The sequence below is a fragment of the Hyla sarda genome, chromosome 3, assembly GCF_029499605.1.
Source record: "Hyla sarda isolate aHylSar1 chromosome 3, aHylSar1.hap1, whole genome shotgun sequence".
NCBI lineage: Eukaryota > Metazoa > Chordata > Amphibia > Anura > Hylidae > Hyla > Hyla sarda.
This window is the reverse complement of record NC_079191.1, coordinates 311,111,664-311,131,811: the sequence shown is the minus strand read 5'-3', so window position 1 is coordinate 311,131,811 and position 20,148 is coordinate 311,111,664. Positions and strand designations below refer to the sequence as shown.

The 20,148-nt window shown below is 46.5% G+C and overlaps 1 protein-coding gene across 1 annotated transcript in view; it reads right to left on the bottom strand.

The window, feature by feature from the left end:
- Positions 1–19,820, bottom strand: part of LOC130362487 (uncharacterized) — a 46,657-nt gene extending 26,837 nt beyond the window's left edge. The window contains exon 1 of the mRNA XM_056567045.1: positions 19,731–19,820. The gene's annotated coding sequence lies outside the window, so the exon portion shown is untranslated. The remainder of the gene's footprint in view (positions 1–19,730) is intronic.
- Positions 19,821–20,148: the final 328 nt, after the last annotated feature.

Below are 20,148 nucleotides of genomic sequence, written 5' to 3'. Positions count from 1 at the left end.
TTTTGCTCCTTCCCTTCTGGGCATTGTAGTGTGCCCACAGGGCACTTTACATCCACATATGGGGTATTTTCTTACTCAGAAGAAATGGGGTTACAAATTTTGGGACTTTTTCTCCTGTTACCCCTGTCAACAGTTTACTGAAAAAAATCTAATTTTTCATGTTCACGTCCAAATTCGTCAAACACCTGGGGGGCATTAAGGCTTACTGCACCCCTTATTACATCCTTGAGGGGTGTAGTTTCCAAAATGGGGACACATGTGGGCGTTTTTTTTTTGTGCTTATGCCACCCCTGTGCAAATAACCAATTTAGGCCTCAAATGTACATGGTGGGCTCTTATTCCTGATCCTTGTTGTGTGCCTGCAGAGCACCTTACATTCACATATGGGGTATTTCCGTACTCAGGAGAAATTGGGTTACAAATTTTGGGGGTCTTTTTGTCCTTTCACCTCTTGGCAACACCAGCATGTTAGTGTAAAAAACATATTTATTTATACTGAAATACCCCAAATGTGGCTCTAAACTGTTGCCTTGAAATGCGACTGGGCTCCAGAGAAAGAAAGGGCGCCATGCACATTTGAGGCCTAAATTAGGGATTGCATAGGGGTGGAACTGGATGCAAGCATGGCGCTTGCCTCCTCAACCAAAAATACCCTATGGCAGTTTTTCCCAGAGTGCCTCCAGCTGTTGCAAAACACCCAGCTGTCCTGCAATGCTGGGAGTTGTTGTTTTGCAACAGCTGGAGGCTCCATATTGGAAACAGTGCAGTATGAGATGATTTTTATTTGGGGGGGGAGGTGGTGTAACTGTGTAAAGGTGTGTGTATATGTAGTGTTTTACTCCTGGTTTTGTGTAGCGTAGTGCAATGTTTCTAGGCTACATTCACATGGGTGGGGGTTCACAGCGAGATTTGCGCTGGGAGTTTGAGCAGCGGCGAAAATTTTGCTGAAGCTCAAACATGCTGCAGGAAACTCACTGTAAATCCCTACCTGTACATTCACATGGAGGGGGGGATTGCACATACCTCCAGCTGTTGCAAAACGACAACTCCCAGCATGCACTGTCTGTCAGTGCATGCTGGGAGTTGTAATTATGCAACAGCTGAAGGCACACTAATGCGGAAACACTAAGTTAATCTGTTACCTAACTCAGTGTTCCCTAACCAGTGTGCCTCCAGCTATTGCATAACTACAACTCCCAGCATGCACTGACTGCCGAAGGGCATGCTGGGAGTTGTAGTTATGCAACAGCTGGAGGCACACCACTACAACTCCCAGCATGCCCTTTTGTTGTCTGTGCATTCTGGGAGTTGTTGTAGTTATGCAACAGTAGCTATTGCAACTCCCAGCATGCACAGACAGCCAAAGGGCATGCTGAGAGTTGTAGTGTTGTGCCTCCTACTGTTGCATAACTACAACTCCCAGCATACCGTTTGGCTGTGCGTGCTGGGAGTTGTAGCTAAGCAACAGCAGGAGGCACCGCCCTTACCTCCTGCTGCTGCTCTCCGCCTTCCTCCAGCTCCATCCGCCACCGACCCCGCCGGTCCTGGGGCCCCAGCTGCTAAGGGTGGAGCGGTTGCCATTAGTGACACCGCCCAGCAGGAGTCCAATCAGGACGATCGTGAGGTGGCACCAGTGCCACCTCACTACTGCTGGTAAAAGGTGATCTCAGACAGCACCAATCACCCTTTTTTCCCGGGGCACCCGAGACTGGTTGACCCTGATTTGCAGAGATAGCCGACATGGGGGTGGTCTCAGGAATGATTTCAGCAGGCATCCCATTCCGATCGCAGCAGCGGTGATTGGAAAATACTTAATAATTCAGGTGTATGAAAGAATAAACTAGACATGAAAGACATCATTGGTAGTGATATATACAGTAAACCAAAAAGGACTGAACAAATTTTCACTTCTGCATCTCTCTCTCTCTCTCTCTCTCTCCATTTCAAAATGGCCTGATGAAACGGCTGAATGCTACAGCAGCTGGGACTTTACTATAGACTAAAGAATTGTTCAGTGTTTGCAATCACATTTATGAGCTACAGCATCGAAACATGTCAAATCCTATCTGTATGAGAAGTTGTTGTATGTCCATGTTGTTGTTACCTTTTTATATGCTCTCATAAAGGACATTTGTGTGATGAATCATCTACTTTTCCATGGACTTGGTAATAATTTCATATAAAGAAAAAAATTATATTTTCAATTTTAAGCATTGAATTCTTAACACAAAAAATACACTGAAACCAGATTTACAATCCTGGCCTGGCATATAATTTGCACCTTATGCTTTCACCTTGGGAAACCACCGAACAATTATCTCAGCATTGTCCCTCCTGTCTATAATCTATGGGGGAGATTTATCAAAACCTGTCCAGAGGAAAAATTGCTAAGTTGCCCACAGCAACCAATCAAATAGATTCTTTCATTTTTGAAAAGGCCTCAGAAAAATTAAAGGAGCGATCTGATTAGTTGCTATGGGCAACTCAGCAACTATTCCTCTGGACAGGTTTTGATAAATCTCCCCCTATATATCCAGTAATGACAGAAGTTTCCAGTATAGCCAGTGGTCACATAAGGCTGTCCATTTCCAGTGATAAGAGCCATGCTTTTTTTCAGCAGGCCCTGTATTTCTTTTCACTAGTCGCTAATTCAGTATACTACTGTTTCCTCCATAGTCACAGCAGCTAGACCTTTGATCCAGTGAAAAAGTGACTTATTCCCTGTAGTCAATCAGGGCTGCCCAAAGAAAAGTGCTCTTTTGGGCTTGATGACTTTCATTAGCACATAATACAGAAACCATGGATTATAGAGTTAGGGTTTTTGAGGTACCACTACTTTGTACACAACATGGCTAGGGTGGGGAGGGCTAAAAAGAATCATAAAGCCTAGTCATTAAAGGAAATCTGTCACCAGTGTCACCTGCACTAAATTGTCGGTACCGACAGGTAGTGCAGGTGACACTGATGACAACGGTACTCACCTTGTCCCGGTCTGTGGCAAGTATCTCCTGTAATCTTCTCCGGTATCTTCACTCCGGGCACTGACTTGGGGCACGGACGGAGCTTAATGATGTAACCGCTGCTGTTCCCAGGACCCGGGAGCCAGCAGAGAGCAGCAGCAGTGACGTCACTAAGTTCTGCCCCTACCCCAAGCCAGTGCCCAGAGTGAAGATCCGTGAAGATTACAGGAGATCCCCGCCACGGGCCGGGACAAGGTAAGTACCGTTGTCATCAGGGTCAGTACCGACAGGTAGTGCAGGTGACACTGGTGACAGATTTCCTTTAAGGGGATGTCCAGGAGGAAAAAATTCTCCATGGCTGGTGGTGTATTAAAAATAATAAATAGGCTATACTCATCCATCCTGCTCCTCTGATGCTGCAGTCATGGCAGCTCCTAGTCCCCAGTTCTCTTGGCTCATTCCTGGATCATGTGACATTGTGAAAATGCAAGAACAGTCCAGCTGAGCCATTTATTGATTCAGGCAGAACACTACCACTGATGGTCACTACATCACAAAGAAGAAAACAAAATCAAGTTAAGGCTGGGTCCACACTACGTTTTGTCCCATACGGGAGCGCATACGGCAGGAGGGAGCTAAAAGCTCGCGCTACCGTATGTGACCGTATGCGCTCCCGTATGTCATTCACTTCAATGAGCCGACCGGAGTGAAACGTTCGGTCCGCTCGGCTCATTTTTGCGCCGTATGCGCTTTTACAACTGGACCTAAAACCGTGGTCAACCATACCGGTCACATACGGGAGCGCGAGGTTTTAGCTCCCTCCTGCCGTATGCGCTCCCGTATGGGACAAAACGTAGTGTGGACCCAGCCTAACAAGGGAGTGGCTAGTTCATTAGTTTCACTACAACAGCCATTGAGAATTTTTTTCCCCATGGACAACTCAGGTAAAGAGGTATTCCTATTTCAAAGATGCTATTTAACCTTTTAGTACATGTCAAAATACATATTTCTGCGACTAGCTATAATTTATTTTCTTGCATCCATTCAAAGATTTTGGCTTTTGTCAAATTCACTTCTTTTCTGCATGTTGTATAGGTTTTGTAGTGTTCACACTGATTTCCATGGAAGGATTACCCTACCATCTCTGTGCTCTAGAAGCAGTGGTCGAGCTGGTGACATTTTTCACTCTCTATGCACATAGCAGAAAAGCCTACCTATCGCACTGCACTCCTATCTGCCTGCCTGCACACACCTGCCTACCTACTGAACTGCACTCCTACCTATCTACCTGCCTGAACACCTACCTACCTGCATTATGCACCTACCTACCTGCCTACACTACCTGTCTACCTACCTGTACGCCTACCTGCCTGCACACCAACCTACATGCCTGAACACCTATCTATCCATCTATCTATCTATCTATCGGCACTATCTACCTACCTATCAGCGGCCACCAGGGGGTATAATCTAATATCTGCCATTGGATTCCCTACCTATTTACTGGGGGTATCTACTTAACCCCTTGGGGACGGAGCCCATTATGACCCTAAGGACGGGAGCATTTTTTGCAAATCTGACCACTGTCACTTTAAGCATTAATAACTCTGGGATGCTTTTACTTATAAATTTGATTCCGAGATTGTTTTTTCGTGACATATTCTACTTTATGTTAGTGGTAAAGTCTCGGCGATACTTGCATCCTTTCTTGGTGAAAAATTCAAAAATTTCATGAAAAATGTGAAAATTTTGCATTTTTCTAACTTTGAAGCTCTCTACTTATAAGGAATATGGATATTCCAAAAAAATTATATATTGATTCACATATACAATATGTCTACTTTATGTTTGCATCATAAAATTGATGAGTTTTTACTTTTGGAAGACACCAGAGGGCTTCAAAGTTCAGCAACAATTTTCCAATTTTTCGCAAAATTTTCAAAATCGGAATTTTTCAGGGACCAGTTCAGGTTTGAAGTGGATTTGAAGGGTCTTCTGGTTAGAAATACCCCATAAATGACCCCATTATAAAAACTGCACCCCTCAAAGTATTCAAAATGATATTCATGCGCATTTGAGGACTAAATTAGGGATTGCATAGGGGTGGACATAGGGGTATTCTACGCCAGTGATTCCCAAACAGGGTGCCTCCAGCTGTTGCTAAACTCCCAGCATGCCTGGACAGTCAGTGGCTGTCCGGAACTTCTGTGAGTTGTTGTTTTGCAACAGCTGGAGGCTCCGTTTTGGAAACACTGCCGTACAATACGTTTTTCATTTTTATTGGGGGGGGGGGGGGGACAGTGTAAGGGGGTGTTTATGTAGTGTTTTACTCTTTATTAGGTGTTAGTGTAGTGTTTTTAGGGTACATTCGCACTGGCGGGTTACAGTGAGGGTCCCGCTAGGAGTTTGAGCTGCGGCGAAAATTTGCCGCAGCTCATACTTGAAGCAGGAAACTTGCTGTAAACCCGCCCGTGTGAATGTCCCCTGTACGTTCTCATGGGGGGGGGGGGGGGACCTCCAGCTGTTTCAAAACTACAACTCCCAGCATGCACGGTCTGTCAGTACATGCTGGGAGTTGTAGTTTTGAAACAGCTGGAGGCACACTGGTTGGAAAATACTGAGTTAGGTTCTGTTACCTAACAGTATTTTCCAACCAGTGTGCCTCCAGCTGTTGCAAAACTACAATTCCCAGCATGACTGATCACAGAAGGGCATGCTGGGAGATGTAGTTATGAAACAGCTAGAGGTACGCAACTACAACTCCCAGCATGCCGAGACAGCTGTTTTCTGTGTGGGCATGCTGGAATTTGTAGTTTTGCAACATCTGGAGTGCTACAATTTAGAGACCACTGAACAGTGATCTCCAAACTGTGGACCTCCAGATGTTGCAAAACTACAACTCCCAGCATGCCCAGACAGCAAACAGCTGTGTGGGCATGCTAGGAGTTGTAGTTTTGCAAGATCTAGAGGGCAGTATAGAGATCACTGTGCAGTGGTCTCTAAACTGCAGACCTCCAGCTGTTGCAAAACTACAAATTCCAGCATGCCCACACAGCAAACAGCTGTCTGGGCATGCTGGGAGTTGTAGTTTTGCAACATCTGGAGGGCTACAGTCTAGAGACCACTATAGTGGTCTCAGACTGTAGCCCTCTAGATGTTGCTATGCAACTACTCACCGGCTTCCGTCGCATCCGGGAGCCGTCCTCTTCTGCCGCACGCCGCCGCAGATCTCCGTCGCCGCCCGCCGATCCCCGTCGCTCCACTGCCTCCGGAGGGGTAAGTGGACGTAGGCGCCCGGTCCTCTTTGTTTTCCCCGTTCTGCCCCGCCTATTGTGGGAGGGCAGGACGGGGAAAACTAAAGTAAACCCCTCCGCCCCTGATATGCTATTGGTGGTCGCGTCTAGACTCCTATCGCTTTAGGGGGATCGTGGGTGTCTTAGACACCCGCGATCCCCCTTCTATTCCGGGTCCCCATAGACCCGGAATCGGCGCAAATCGCAAGTGTGAATTCACTTGCGATTTGCGCCGATCGCCGACATAGGGGGGGGGGGTCTAATGACCCCCCCTGGGCATTTGCACAGGGTGCCTGCTGATAGATATCAGCAGTCACCCCGGCCCGGTCCCCGCCTGGCGCGCGGCGGGGACCGAAATTCCCACGGGCGTATGGATACGCCCTTCATCCTTAAGTACCAGGACGCAAGGGCGTATGCATACGCCCTTCGTCCCCAACAGGTTAAAGGGGTACTCTGGTGGAAAAAAACATTATTTTTTTTAAATCAACTGGTGCCAGAAAGTTAAACAGATTTGTAAATTACTTATATTAAAAAATCTGTATGCTACAGAGGAAATTCTTTTCTTTATGAATTTCTTTTTGTCATGTCCACAGTGCTCTCTGCTGACTTCTGATGCCTGTATCAGGAACTGTCCAGAGCAGGAGAAAATCCCCATAGCAAACTCTGGACAGTTCCTGACATGGACAGAGGTGTCTGCAGCACTGTGGACAAGACAAAAAAGAAATTCAAAAAGAAAAGAATTTCCTCTGTAGCATACAACTGCTAAAAAGTACTGGAAGGGTAAAGATTTTTTTATAGAAGTAAATAAATATGTTTACCGTAACTTTCTGGCATCACTTCATAAAAAAATATATATATAAAAAAAAAAACATTTTCTACCGGAGGACATTTTTCATTTTCGTTTTCTATTTTTCCACCTACAGACCAATATGATGGCTTGTTTTTATACAACCAATTGTACTTTGTAGTAAGATCTTTCACTTTACCATAAAATGTACCGCATCATCAAAAAAATTTTATTTGTGGGCTATAGCCCCGGATCTGCCACTATTTTTTTATTATTATTATTTATTTATTTATTTTTTGCCTCCACTGCTTTAAAACAGTGGTGGCTCATGGGAGGTGGCATATCGCAGTGTGGTGCGGCGTGTTGCTACGTGCTGCCTGCAGGCACCCCAGATGCTGCTGGAAGCAGACGTTTGCTCGTCGGCTTCACTGGCGGAGAAGGCCGACATACCTCAGGCTGCAGTGTCTTGCCGCAGAGCCACACTATTGACCCTACGGCTCCTAATGGTGAGTGAACAGGCGAGCAGACTGACGGTCGGGCGGGCAGGTGGACTGATGGTCGGCCAGGCAGGCGGACTGACGGCCGGCACGGCCAGCCGTCGGGGGATGATGAGGACATGGAGGTGTTGTGATGTAGTAGGCGAGGGTGGCGGGGTGATGTAGATGTTTGCATGCATATATGTTTGATGTCTGCATGCATGTATGAGGTGTGCATGCATGTATGTATGTATGTATAATGTGTGTATGTATGTATGTATGATGTGTGTGTGTGTGTGTGCATGTATGTATGTATGTATGTATGTATGCATGCATGATGTGTGCATGTATGTATAATGTATGGGGTGTGCATGTATCCATGATGCATGCATGTATGTATGTATGATTGAGTGATGCATGCATGTATGTATGTATGTATGAGTGATGCGTGCAGGGCCGGCCTTAGGTGTTCAGGCGCCCTGTGCGAGCTAACCTTGTGGCGCCCCCCCCCCCCATTACCGCATAAACATACACAAAGAGGGGGAAAAATCTTTGTAACAAATATTTTTTTTTTATATTTAATCATTCCCCTGCCCCCTTAATCAGTCCCATGTCCCCCTTAATCAGATGCAGTATAGTTCCCCCACATTAGGTGCATTATAGCTCCCCACAGTAGGTGCAGTATAGTTCCCCACATTAGGTGCAGTATAGCTCCCCACATTAGGTGCAGTATAGCTCCCCACGTTAGGTGCAGTATAGTTCCCCACATTAGGTGTGGTATAGCTCCCCACATTAGGTGCAGTATAGCTCCCCCACATTAGGTTGGCAGTATAGCTCCCCACATTAGGTGCAGTATAGTTCCCCCACATTAGGTGCAGTATAGCTCCCCCACATTAGGTGCAGTATAATGTTCCCCCCACATTAGGTGCAATATACTTCCCCACATTAGGTGCAGTATAGTTCCCCACATTAGGTGCAGTATAGCTCCCCACATTAGGTGCAGTATAGCTCCCCCACATTAGGTTGGCAGTATAGTTCCCCACATCAGGTGCAGTATAGCTCCCCACATTAGGTGCAGTATAGCTCCCCACATTAGGTGCAGTATAGTTCTCCATATTAGGTGCAGTATAGTTCCCAACATGAGGTGCAGTATAGCTCCCAACATTAGGTGCAGTATAGCTCCCCCACATTAGGTGCAGTATAGCTCCTCACATTAGGTTGGCAGTATAGTTCCCCCACATTAGGTTGGCAGTATAGTTCCCTCCACATTAGGTTGGCAGTATAGTTCCCTCACATTAGGTTGGTGCATGTATGTATGTATTAATGAGTGATGCATACATGTATGTATGTATGTATGTATGCATGATGTGTGCATGTATGCATAATGTATGAGGTGTGCATGTATCCATGATGTCTGTATGTATGTATTAGTGATGCGTGCATGTATGAGTGATGTGTGCATGTATAAATGATGTGTGCGTGCATGTATGAGGTGTGCGTACATGTTGATATGATGTGTGCATGTATGATAGAAAGATGTGTGTATGTTTTAGGGCTGCACCATATCATGCACGCATGGCCTGAGCCGCTGCCAAAATTAAAATGCTAAATCAATGTTTCCAAACCAGGGTGCCTCTAGCTGTTGCAAGACTTTGCAAATGCTGGGGGCACCTTGGTTGGGAAACACTGTCCTAAGTAATAATAGGGGTGCGGGGGAAACCTATGCTCACCTAGCCCTGGTCCTTGTAGGTCTACTGCAGCTCCTGTTCTCCTCTGTGGGGTCTCGGTATTTTCTCTCTGCCCCTGACACTTGCTGGTTTCCGGACCTTTCCTGTTCAGTCAATCAGTGGCCGCAGCGTTGTCATGTGTCAGGCCAGTGATTGGCTAAGCAGGAAAGTTCCTGAAACCAGCACTTGTCGGGAGCAGAAAGAAGATACTGAGACACCACAGAGGAGAACGAGAGCTCCTTTTATGTTTCCCCCATGCGCTGGCACGACAATAATGGGAGAGATGTGACAGGGAGGGGGGGGAGATGGGGAATGGGGAGGAGAAATGTGACAGGGAGGGGGGGATGTGACATGGAGGGGGGAGTAATGTGACAGGGAGGGGGGGGGGATAATGTGACAGGGAGAAATGTGACAGGAAGGGGGAGTAATGTGACAGGGAGGGGAAAAAATGTGACAGGAAGGGGGAGTAATGTGACAGGGAGGGGGAGTAATGTGAATGGGAGGGGGAGATGTGACAGGATGGGGGAGTAATGTGAAAGGGAGGGGGGGATGTAACAGGGAAGTGGAGAAATGTGAAAGAGAGGGGGGGGGGGGTGGCAGGGAGGGGGGAGAAATGTGACAGGGTGGAGGAGAAATGTGACAGGAAAAGGGGAGACTTTTTGGTGGGTGGTGGTAGGGGGATGTTTGGGATGAAGAGCCTAAAGCAAGACTTAGGGGTCTGGAGGAGCACAGAGGAGCCTGGAGGAGGACAGAGTGGCTGGGAGAAAGACTGAGGGGTCTGGAGAAGAAGGACAGAGGAGTCTGAAGGAGGAGGGTGGAGGAGTCTGGAGGAGAGAGACTGAGGGGTGTGAAGGAGGACAGTGAAAGTGTGGGATCCAGCTGAACTGAGAATAAACATTGTGTGGCAGTATTATTACAGGTACAGTGTATGGTAGGGGGCACAGTTTCTGGTAGGGTTATATTTAGGGGGCATGATTTCTGACAGGGTTATATTCAGGCGACAAAGTTTCTGGCAGGGTTATAATGCTTATTGTCTTTATACAGAGGATGAGTATCTGCTAACAAATGAAGGAACCAATGATGTGCGGGCCTCAGACTCTGCAGAGAAGATGGAGGTGGAAGAAGACCTGGTGCCTGGACAAGATGAAGAAGAAAAGGAAAGACCACAGAGAAGATGTCACTCAGGTCACTCATATCATTGTGTATTCTCCTGACTGTCCCATTACTGTAAATTGTAAAGTCACTTGTAAATTCTGCAGTTTTAATGGGTGACACTGTACTTCACTGTACTATATCATACTGGGTAGCATTAAGGTTTCACCTGTGAGGCCGGCACTATATTAGCCAACCAGGGTGGGGCTTGTAGCCTGTCTCTCCCCCCTCGCATTGTATGTGTGCTTAGTCACACTGGAGTTAACCGGGGAGCAGTCTACAAGTCGGACCTAATGCTGCTGTAATTTTGTTCCTGGTTTTGCACAGGTAGGTTAAGTTAGCTCCCATACCACTTGAGAAACCTTGGCGTTGGTGTGCGGGCTCAGGTGTGTCCTTCATATAAGGATATTGTTATGCCGAGCGCTCCGGATCCCTGCTCCTCCCCGGAGCACTCGTGGCGTTCCTCTCTCTGCAGCGCCCCGGTCAGACCCGCTGACTGGGAGCGCTGCACTGACACTGCCGGCGGGGATGCGATTCGCATAGCGGGACGCGCCCGCTCGCGAATCGCATCCCAAGTCACTCACCTGTCCCGGTCCCCGGCTGTCACATCCTGGCGCGCGCGGCTCCGCTCCTTAGGGCGCGCGCGTGCCAGCTCTCTAAGATTTAAAGGGCCAGTGCACCAATGATTGGTGCCTGGCCCAATCAGTCTAATTAGCCTCCACCTGCTCCCTGCTCATATAACCTCACTTCCCCTTCACTGCTTTGCCGGATCTTGTTGCCTTGTGCCAGAGAAAGCGTTTATAGTGTTTACCTTACCAGTGTTCCTGACCTCTTGCTATCGCCATTGACTACGAACCTTGCCGCCTGCCCCGACCTTCTGCTACATCTGACCTTGCCTCTGTCTAGTCCTTCTGTCCCACGCCTTCTCAGCAGTCAGCGAGGTTGAGCCGTTGCCGGTGGATATGCCCTGGTTGCTACCGCCGCAGCAAGACCATCCCGCTTTGCGGCGGGCTCTGGTGAATACCAGTAGCAACCTAGAACCGGTCCACCGACACGGTCCACGCCAATCCCTCGCTGACACAGAGGATCCACATCCAGCCTGCCGAATCCTAACAGTAGATCTGGCCATGGATCCCGCTGAGGTCCCGCTGCCAGTTGTCGCTGACCTTACCACGGTGGTCGCCCAGCAGTCTCAACAGATAGAGCAACTTGGACAACAGTTCGCCCAACAAGGACAGCAGCTGTTGCAGTTGACCGCCATGCTACAGCAACTTCTTCCACAGCTACAGCAGCAACCATCTCCTCCGCCAGCTCCTGCACCTCCTCCGCAGCGAGTGCCCGCTCCTGGCCTCCGCTTGTCCCTGCCGGACAAATTTGATGGGGACTCTAGACTTTGCCGTGGTTTCCTGTCACAATGTTCCCTACATTTGGAGATGTTGTTGGACCAATTTCCTACAGAACGGTCGAAGGTGGCTTTCGTGGTTAGTCTCCTGTCTGGGAAGGCCCTGTCATGGGCCACACCGCTCTGGGACCGCAATGATCCTGTCACTGCCACTGTACAGTCCTTCTTCACTGAGGTTCGTAGTGTCTTCGAGGAACCAGCCCGAGCTTCTTCTGCCGAAACTGCCTTGCTGAACCTGGTCCAGGGAAATTCTTCTGTAGGAGAATACGCCATCCAATTTCGTACCCTCGCCTCTGAATTATCTTGGAACAACGAGGCCCTCTGCGCGACCTTTAAAAAAGGCCTATCCAGTAACATCAAGGATGTGCTGGCCGCACGAGAAATTCCTGCCAACCTACATGAACTTATCCATTTGGCCACCCGCATTGACATGCGTTTTTCTGAAAGACACCAGGAGCTCTGCCAGGAAAAAGACCTTGATCTCTGGGCACCTCTCTCACAGTATCCTTTGCAATCCACCCCTGTGCCTCCCGCCGAGGAGGCTATGCAAGTGGATCGGTCTCGCTTGACCCATGAAGAGAGGACTCGCCGTAGAGATAAAAATTTATGTCTGTACTGCGCTAGTACCGAACATTTCTTGGTGGATTGCCCTATTCGTCCTCCACGTCTGGGAAACGCACGCACCCAGCTCACGTGGGTGTGGCGTCTCTTGGTATGAAGTCTGCTTCTCCATGTCTCACTGTGCCGTGCGGATTTCTCCTTCTGCCAACTCTTCCTTCTCAGCTATGGCCTTCTTGGACTCTGGTTCTGCGGGAAATTTCATTTTGGCCTCTTTTGTTAATAAGTTCAACATCCCTGTGACCCGTCTTGTCAAGCCGCTCTACATTTCCTCGGTCAACGGAGTAAAGTTGGACTGCACTGTGCGTTACCGATCAGAACCCCTGCTCATGAGCATTGGACGGCATCACGAAAAAATAGAATTTTTTGTTTTGCCCAACTGCACATCTGAAGTCCTCCTCGGTCTGCCATGGCTCCAACGCCACTCTCCTACCCTTGACTGGACCACCGGGGAGATCAAGAGCTGGGGTGCTTCTTGCCACAAAAAATGCCTCACGTCTGCTCCCAGTCCCGTCAGTCAAACCTCAGTGTCCCCTCCTCATAGCCCCCGTCCTGGTAACACTCTGCCCCGTGCCAAGCTTCACCCTCTGCCCCCCTCCCCATTCCCACTCCTTCTGAACTGCCTGCCGTTGATGTGTATACCCAGGACTTCTCTGCCTCCAGAAGGAGACTCTACAATCACTCCCAATGTCCTCGTCCCTTGTGGAGCGACAACCGGAAAAAAAGAGGGGGAGACCTAAGGGGGGGTACTGTTACGTCGAGCGCTCCGGGTCCCTGCTCCTCCCCGGAGCGCTCGCGGCATTCCTCTCTCTGCAGCGCCCCGGTCAGACCCGCTGACCGGGAGCGCTGCACTGACACTGCCGGCGGGGATGCGATTCGCACAGCGGGACGCGCCCACTCGCGAATCGCATCCCAAGTCACTCAACTGTCCCGGTCCCCAGCTGTCACACTCCTTAGGGCGCGCGCCAGCTCTCTAAGATTTAAAGGGCCAGTGCACCAATGATTGGTGCCTGGCCCAATCAGTCTAATTAGCCTCCACCTGCTGCATGCTCATATAACCTCACTTCCCCTTCACTGCTTTGCCGGATCTTGTTGCCTTGTGCCAGAGAAAGCATTTATAGTGTTTGCCTTACCAGTGTTCCTGACCTCTTGCTATCGCCATTGACTACGAACCTTGCCGCCTGCCCCGATCTTCTGCTACGTCTGACCTTGTCTAGTCCTTCTGTCCCACGCCTTCTCAGCAGTCAGCGAGGTTGAGCCGTTGCCGGTGGATACGACCTGGTTGCTACCGCCGCAGCAAGACCATCCCGCTTTGCGGCGGGCTCTGGTGAATACCAGTAGCAAACTAGAACCGGTCCACCGACACGGTCCACGCCAATCCCTCGCTGACACAGAGGATCCACATCCAGCCTGCCGAATCCTAACAGATATACTGGCTAATGTCTCAATTTGACATCAGTTTTGAGAATTAGTTTATGTCATTTTTTACATCTACCACAGAAGTTAACCTAAATTGTGGTCCACAAATGCAGGACCTCCACCCCAGCGTAAGTGCACAACTGCGCTTGGGGTTGAGGATCACCTGCCATTTCAGACCACATCGATGTATTTGACACTGTACTTCAACCTGTGGCTCTACAGCTGTTAAAAAAACTACAACTCCCATAATGCCTAAGGCTCTCCAGACATGATGAGAGTTGTAGCTTTACAACAGCTGGTGGTACTTATGGTGGTTGTTGTCAGTCTGGCAGTATAGGAGGTTGTCCTAAACTCAGGTGACAGACTGACAACATTATTGCTTTTGCTCTTTAGGTTTTCCTAAAATTTAACATGATCCCCTATCCACAGGATATGGGATAACTTGGTGATACAGGGAGGGGGGGGGGAATTGTTGTTGCATATGTGCTGTGTGTTGTGTACAGTAGTGGAAGAATATTAACCCCTTAAGGACCAGGCCATTTTACACCTCAGGACCAGAGCGTTTTTTGCACATCTGACCACTGTCACTTTAAACATTAATAACTCTGGAATGCTTTTAGTAATCATTCTGATTCCGAGATTGTTTTTTCGTGACATATTCTACTTTAACATAGTGGTAAAATTTTATGGTAACTTGCATCCTTTCTTGGTGAAAAATCCCAAAATTTGATGAAAAATTAGAAAAATTAGAATTTTTCTAACTTTGAAGCTCTCTGCTTGTAAGGAAAATGGATATTCCAAATCATAAATTTTTTGATTCACATATACAATATGTGTTCTTTATGTTTGCATCATAAAATTGACAAGTTTTTACTTTTGGAAGACACCAGAGGGCTTCAAAGTTCAGCAGCAATTTTCCAATTTTTCACAAAATTTTCAAACTCACTATTTTTCAGGGACCAGTTCAGGTTTGAAGTGGATTTGAAGGGTCTTCATATTAGAAATACCCCACAAATGATCCCATTATAAAAACTGCACCCCCCAAAGTATTCAAAATGACATTCAGTCAGTGTTTTAACCCTTTAGGTGTTTCACAGGAATAGCAGCAAAGTGAAGGAGAAAATTCACAATCTTCATTTTTTACACTCGCATGTTCTTGTAGACCCAATTTTTTTATTTTTACAAGGGGTAAAAGGAGAAAATGTATACTGATATTTGTAGCCCAATTTCTCTAGAGTAAGCACATACCTCATATGTCTATGTAAATTGTTCGGCGGGCGCAGTAGAGGGCTCAGAAGGGAAGGAGTGACAAGGGGATTTTGGAGTGTACGTTTTTCTGAAATGGTTTTTGGGGGGCATGTTGCATTTAGGAAGCCCCTATGGTGCCAGAACAGCAAAAAAAAAAAACACATGCCATACCATTTTGGAAACTAGACCCCTTGAGGAACGTAACAAGGAATAAAGTGAGCCTAAATACCCCACAGGTGTTTCACGACTTTTGCACATGTAAAAAAAAAATTGTTTTTTTTTCACTAAAATGTGTGTTTCCCCCCAAATTTCACATTTTTGCAAGGGTTAATAGCAGAAAAGACCCCCCTAAATTTGTAACCCCATCTCTTCTGAGTATGGAGGTACCCCATAAGTTGACCTGAAGTGCACTACGGGTGAACTACAATGCTCAGAAGAGAAGGAGTCATATTTGGCTTTTTGAGAGCAAATTATGCTCGGGGGGCATGTCGCATTTAGGAAGCCCCTATGTTGCCAGAACAGCAAAAAAAAAAAAACACATGGCATACCATTTTGGAAACTAGACCCCTTGAGGAATGTAACAAGGAATAAAGTGAGCCTTAATACCCCACAGGGATTTCACGACTTTTGCATGTGTAAAAAATAAATAAAAAAATTTCACTAAAATGTGTGTTTCCCCCCAAATTTCACATTTTTGCAATGGTTAATAGCAGAAAAGACCCCCCAAAATTTGTAACCCCATCTCTTCTGAGTATGGAAATACCCCATGTGTGGACGTCAAGTGCTCTGCTGGCGCACTACAATGCTCAGAAGAGAAGGAGCGCCATTGAGCTTTTGAGAAAAAAATAGTTTGGAATGGAAGTCAGGGGCCATGTGCGTTTACAAAGCCCCCCGTGGTGCCAGAACAGTGGAACCCCCCACATGTGACCCTATTTTGGAAACTACACCCCTCACAGAATTTAATAAGGGGTGCAGTGAGTATTTACACCCCACTGGCGTTTGACAGATCTTTGGAACAGTGGGCTGTGCAAATGAAAAATAAAATTTTTCATTTTCACGGACCACTGTTCCAAAAATCTGTCAGACACCTGTGGGGTGTAAATGCTCACTGTACCCCTTATTACATTCCGTGAGGGGTGTGGTTTCCAAAATGGGGTCACATGTGGGTATTTTTTTGGGGGGGGTTTATGTCAGAACCGCTGTAAAATCAGCCACCCCTGTGCAAATCACCAATTTAGACCTCAAATGTACATGGTGCGCTCTCAATCCTGAGCCTTGTTGTGTGCCCGCAGAGCATTTTACGCCCACATATGGGGTATTTCCGTACTCAGGAGAAATTGCGTTACAAATTTTGGGGGTCTTTTTTTCCTTTTAACACTTGTGAAAATAAAAAGTAAAGGGCAACACCGGCATGCTAGTGTAAATTTTTTTATTTTTTTACACTAACAAGCTGGTGTCGCCCCAACTTTTCCTTTTCATAAGGGGTAAAAGGAGAAAAAGCCCCCCAAAATTTGTAGTGCAATTTCTCCCGAGTACGGCGATACCCCATATGTGTCCCTAAACTGTTTCCTTGAAATACGACAGGGCTCCGAAGTGAGAGAGCGCCATGCGCATTTGAGGACTAAATTAGGGATTGCATAGGGGTGGACATAGGGGTATTGTACACCAGTGATTCCCAAACAGGGTGCCTCCAGCTGTTGCTAAATTCCCAGCATGCCTGGACAGTCAGTGGCTGTCCGGAAATGCTGGGAGTTGTTGTTTTGCAACAGCTGGAGGCTCCGTTTTGGAAACACTGCCATACAATACGTTTTTAATTTTTATTGGGGGGAAAGTGTAAGGGGGTGTATATGTATTGTTTTACCCTTTATTATGTGTTATTGTAGTGTAGTGTTTTTAGGGTACATTCGCACTGGCGTGTTACGGTGAGTTTCTCGCTAGAAGTTTGAGCTGCGGCCCAAACTTGAAGCAGGAAACTTACTGTAAGCCTGCCCGTGTGAATGTACCCTGTACGTTCACATGGGGGGGGCAAACCTCCAGCTGTTTCAAAACTACAACTCCCAGCATGTACTGACAGACCGTGCATGCTGGGAGTTGTACTTTTGCAACAGCTGGAGGCACACTGGTTGGAAAACCTTCAGTTAGGTTCTGTTACCTTACTCAGTATTTTCTAACCAGTGTGCCTCCAGCTGTTGCAAAACTACAACTCCCAGCATGTACTGATCGATGGAGATGTAGTTATGCAATAGCTGGAGGTACGCAACTACAACTCCCAGCATGCCGAGACAGCTGATTGCTGTTTGGACATGCTGGGATTTGCAGTTTTGCATCTGGAGGGCTACAGTTTTAGAGAACACTGCAAAGTGATCTCCAAACTGTGGTCCTCCAGCTGTTGCAAAACTACAATTCCCAGCATGCCCTGACAGCAAACAGTTGTTTGAGCATGCTAGGAATTGTAATTTTGCAAGATCTGGAGGGCTACAGTTTAGGGACCACTATATAGTGGTCTCAAACTGTAGCTCTCCAGCTGTTGCAAAACGACATATTCCAGCATGCCCAAACAGCTGTCTGGGCATGCTGGGAGTTGTAGTTTTGCAACATCTGGAGGGCTACAGTTAGAGACCACTGTATAATGGTCTCAAACTGTACCCTCCAGATGTTGCTAGGCAACTCACCGGCTTCCGTCGGATCCAGCCGCACGTCATCGCCGCCCGCCGATCTCCGTCGCCCGCAGCCTCCGACGCCCGCCCGGATCGGTAAGTGGATCTTCGGCGCCGGTCCCCGTCGTTTCCCCCGTCCTGCCCCGCCTATTGTGGGAGGGCAGGACGGGGAAAACGAAAGTAAACCCCCCCGCCCCCGATCTGCTATTGGTGGTCGCATCTAGACCACCAATAGCAGGCATAGGAGGGGTGGCAACCCTGCCACCTCACTCCTATCGCTTCAGGGGGATCGCGGGTGTCTTAGACAACCGCGATCCCCCTTACATTCCGGGTCACCGGGTCACTATAGACCCGTAATGACCCGGAATTCACTTGCGATTTGCCGCGATCGCTGACATGGGGGGGTCTGATGACCCCCCTGGGCATTTGCACGGGATGCCTGCTGAATGATTTCAGCAGGCATCCCGCTCCGATCCCCGCCCGGCGCACGGCGGGGACTAAATCTGCCCATGACGTAAATGTACGTCCCTGGTCCTTAAGACCCAGGGTGTCGGGACGTACCGTTACGTCATGGGTCCTGTAGGGGTTAAAGAAGGAGGCTGGGTGTGGTTAGGGGTGTATGTTTTGGGGCGTGTGGTTAGGGACGGTGTTGGGATAGAGTTAGGGGCGGTGTTGGGGTAGAGATAGGGGCGAGGTTGGGGTGTGGTTAGGGGCGGGGTTGCGCTGTGGGCTCTAGCCCCTGATCTTTTGGAGACCTAGCAATGCCCCTGGTAGTATATAACAGCTGATAAGTACTGAAAGGATTAAGATTTTTAAATAGAAGTTATTTACAAATCTGTTAAACTTTCTGGCACAGGTTGATTTGAAAACATTTTTTTCCATTGGGGTACCCCTTTAGTTTACAAGTTAATCAAGCATACTGGGAGACATATTCAAAACTAAGTGTGATTTTTGTGCACTTTTTACCACATTTTGTGCCAACTATTTGAAGTGAAACTTTAAACTGGAGTTTACATTTTTTTTTAAGTTTATACTATGTACTTTTCAAAGGCCTGTACTGATGTTTACATGAAAATTCCAGCACAGGAAGTTTACACTACCTTTGTAATGGTGTGAAAATATGAAACACTTTATTTTATTTTTTTTATATATATTTAAATTTTTACAATGTTATATATTGCATTTTAAACTCTACATTGCAAAATACTTTTATACAGCAAGTATTTAGAAACTATTTATTTATTTTAAAATTAGATCTATGGAAGCCATCTGGTGTGGCTTACTTTGAACTAGAGGCTTGTTTTGTTTTGCGGGGCAAAGTGCCACGTGTTTTTGACTTTCTTTTTTATGGCATATGATCAAAATCTGCATAATCCCTATAGTTTTGCACAACCGTTACAGCAATTTTGCAATATTGTGGTATGTGTAAGTATCGCAACATCACTGCAAATAAAACACATATACCTCTTTAAGTATATCTTTTTTAGTGTGTGAAAATCTTTGGTGTGTAAAAATCTTTTTACTTTTTTGGCTCTTATTAGTAGGTACATTGTCACATCATTTTTGGATTTGGATTATGTTTTAGATTAATCTTCTTTGGTGGATTCTAGAACCATCTTGCAACTTCATTATGTGGGATTTGCATTTTCCTGCTTGAATTTTTCTGGATTTTAAATTGGCACCTAAATTTTTTATTTTATCATGAAATGAAAAAAGTGGCATGAATTGGAAAAAAGATGTATGAAACTGAAACCTCACATATTTTCATAGCAATACAAGTGGGTTATGAAAATGTTAAAGAAAAAAAGGTATGAAAATTACTGTAAATTATACAGGGTTTTGAATGTCCCCTACTGTGTCAGAATAACAAAACGGCACAGAACTTTCCACCTGAGCAATCACTGTAATATAGATGATATAGATATAAACATGATTTGCATTATTGTTATAATTCATGACATCAATAAAAAAACAGGATGTTCCAGACTTACATCATCTAGTCATATCTCACACCATGTTGATGCTGATTCTCATTTAAATATTTCCCTTTTGTCTTCCAGGAAACAAACACCATCTAAACTGGAGAAAGAACATACTTCAATTTAATAATGTATTTTGTGATGATACATAAGACACATATTTACTTAATCTGATTCTAAATAAATAAAGGTCTAGTAAGCGTTATTAATTTGAAGTAAACAACTTTACAGCAAATAATATTTTGTAGAAAACACCAGATTTAGTTTTAACCAAACCCTATTTTATTCAATTTGTTAGACTGTATTTTAATTCATGGCACCTGTGCTGTGGCCCCTTTGTTCTCAGGATTTCTTCCAAAAAAGAAAGTTATGGCATATCGAAGCCATTTGTCACTACTTTACAAGATGGGAAAGAACCATGTGCTGGTAT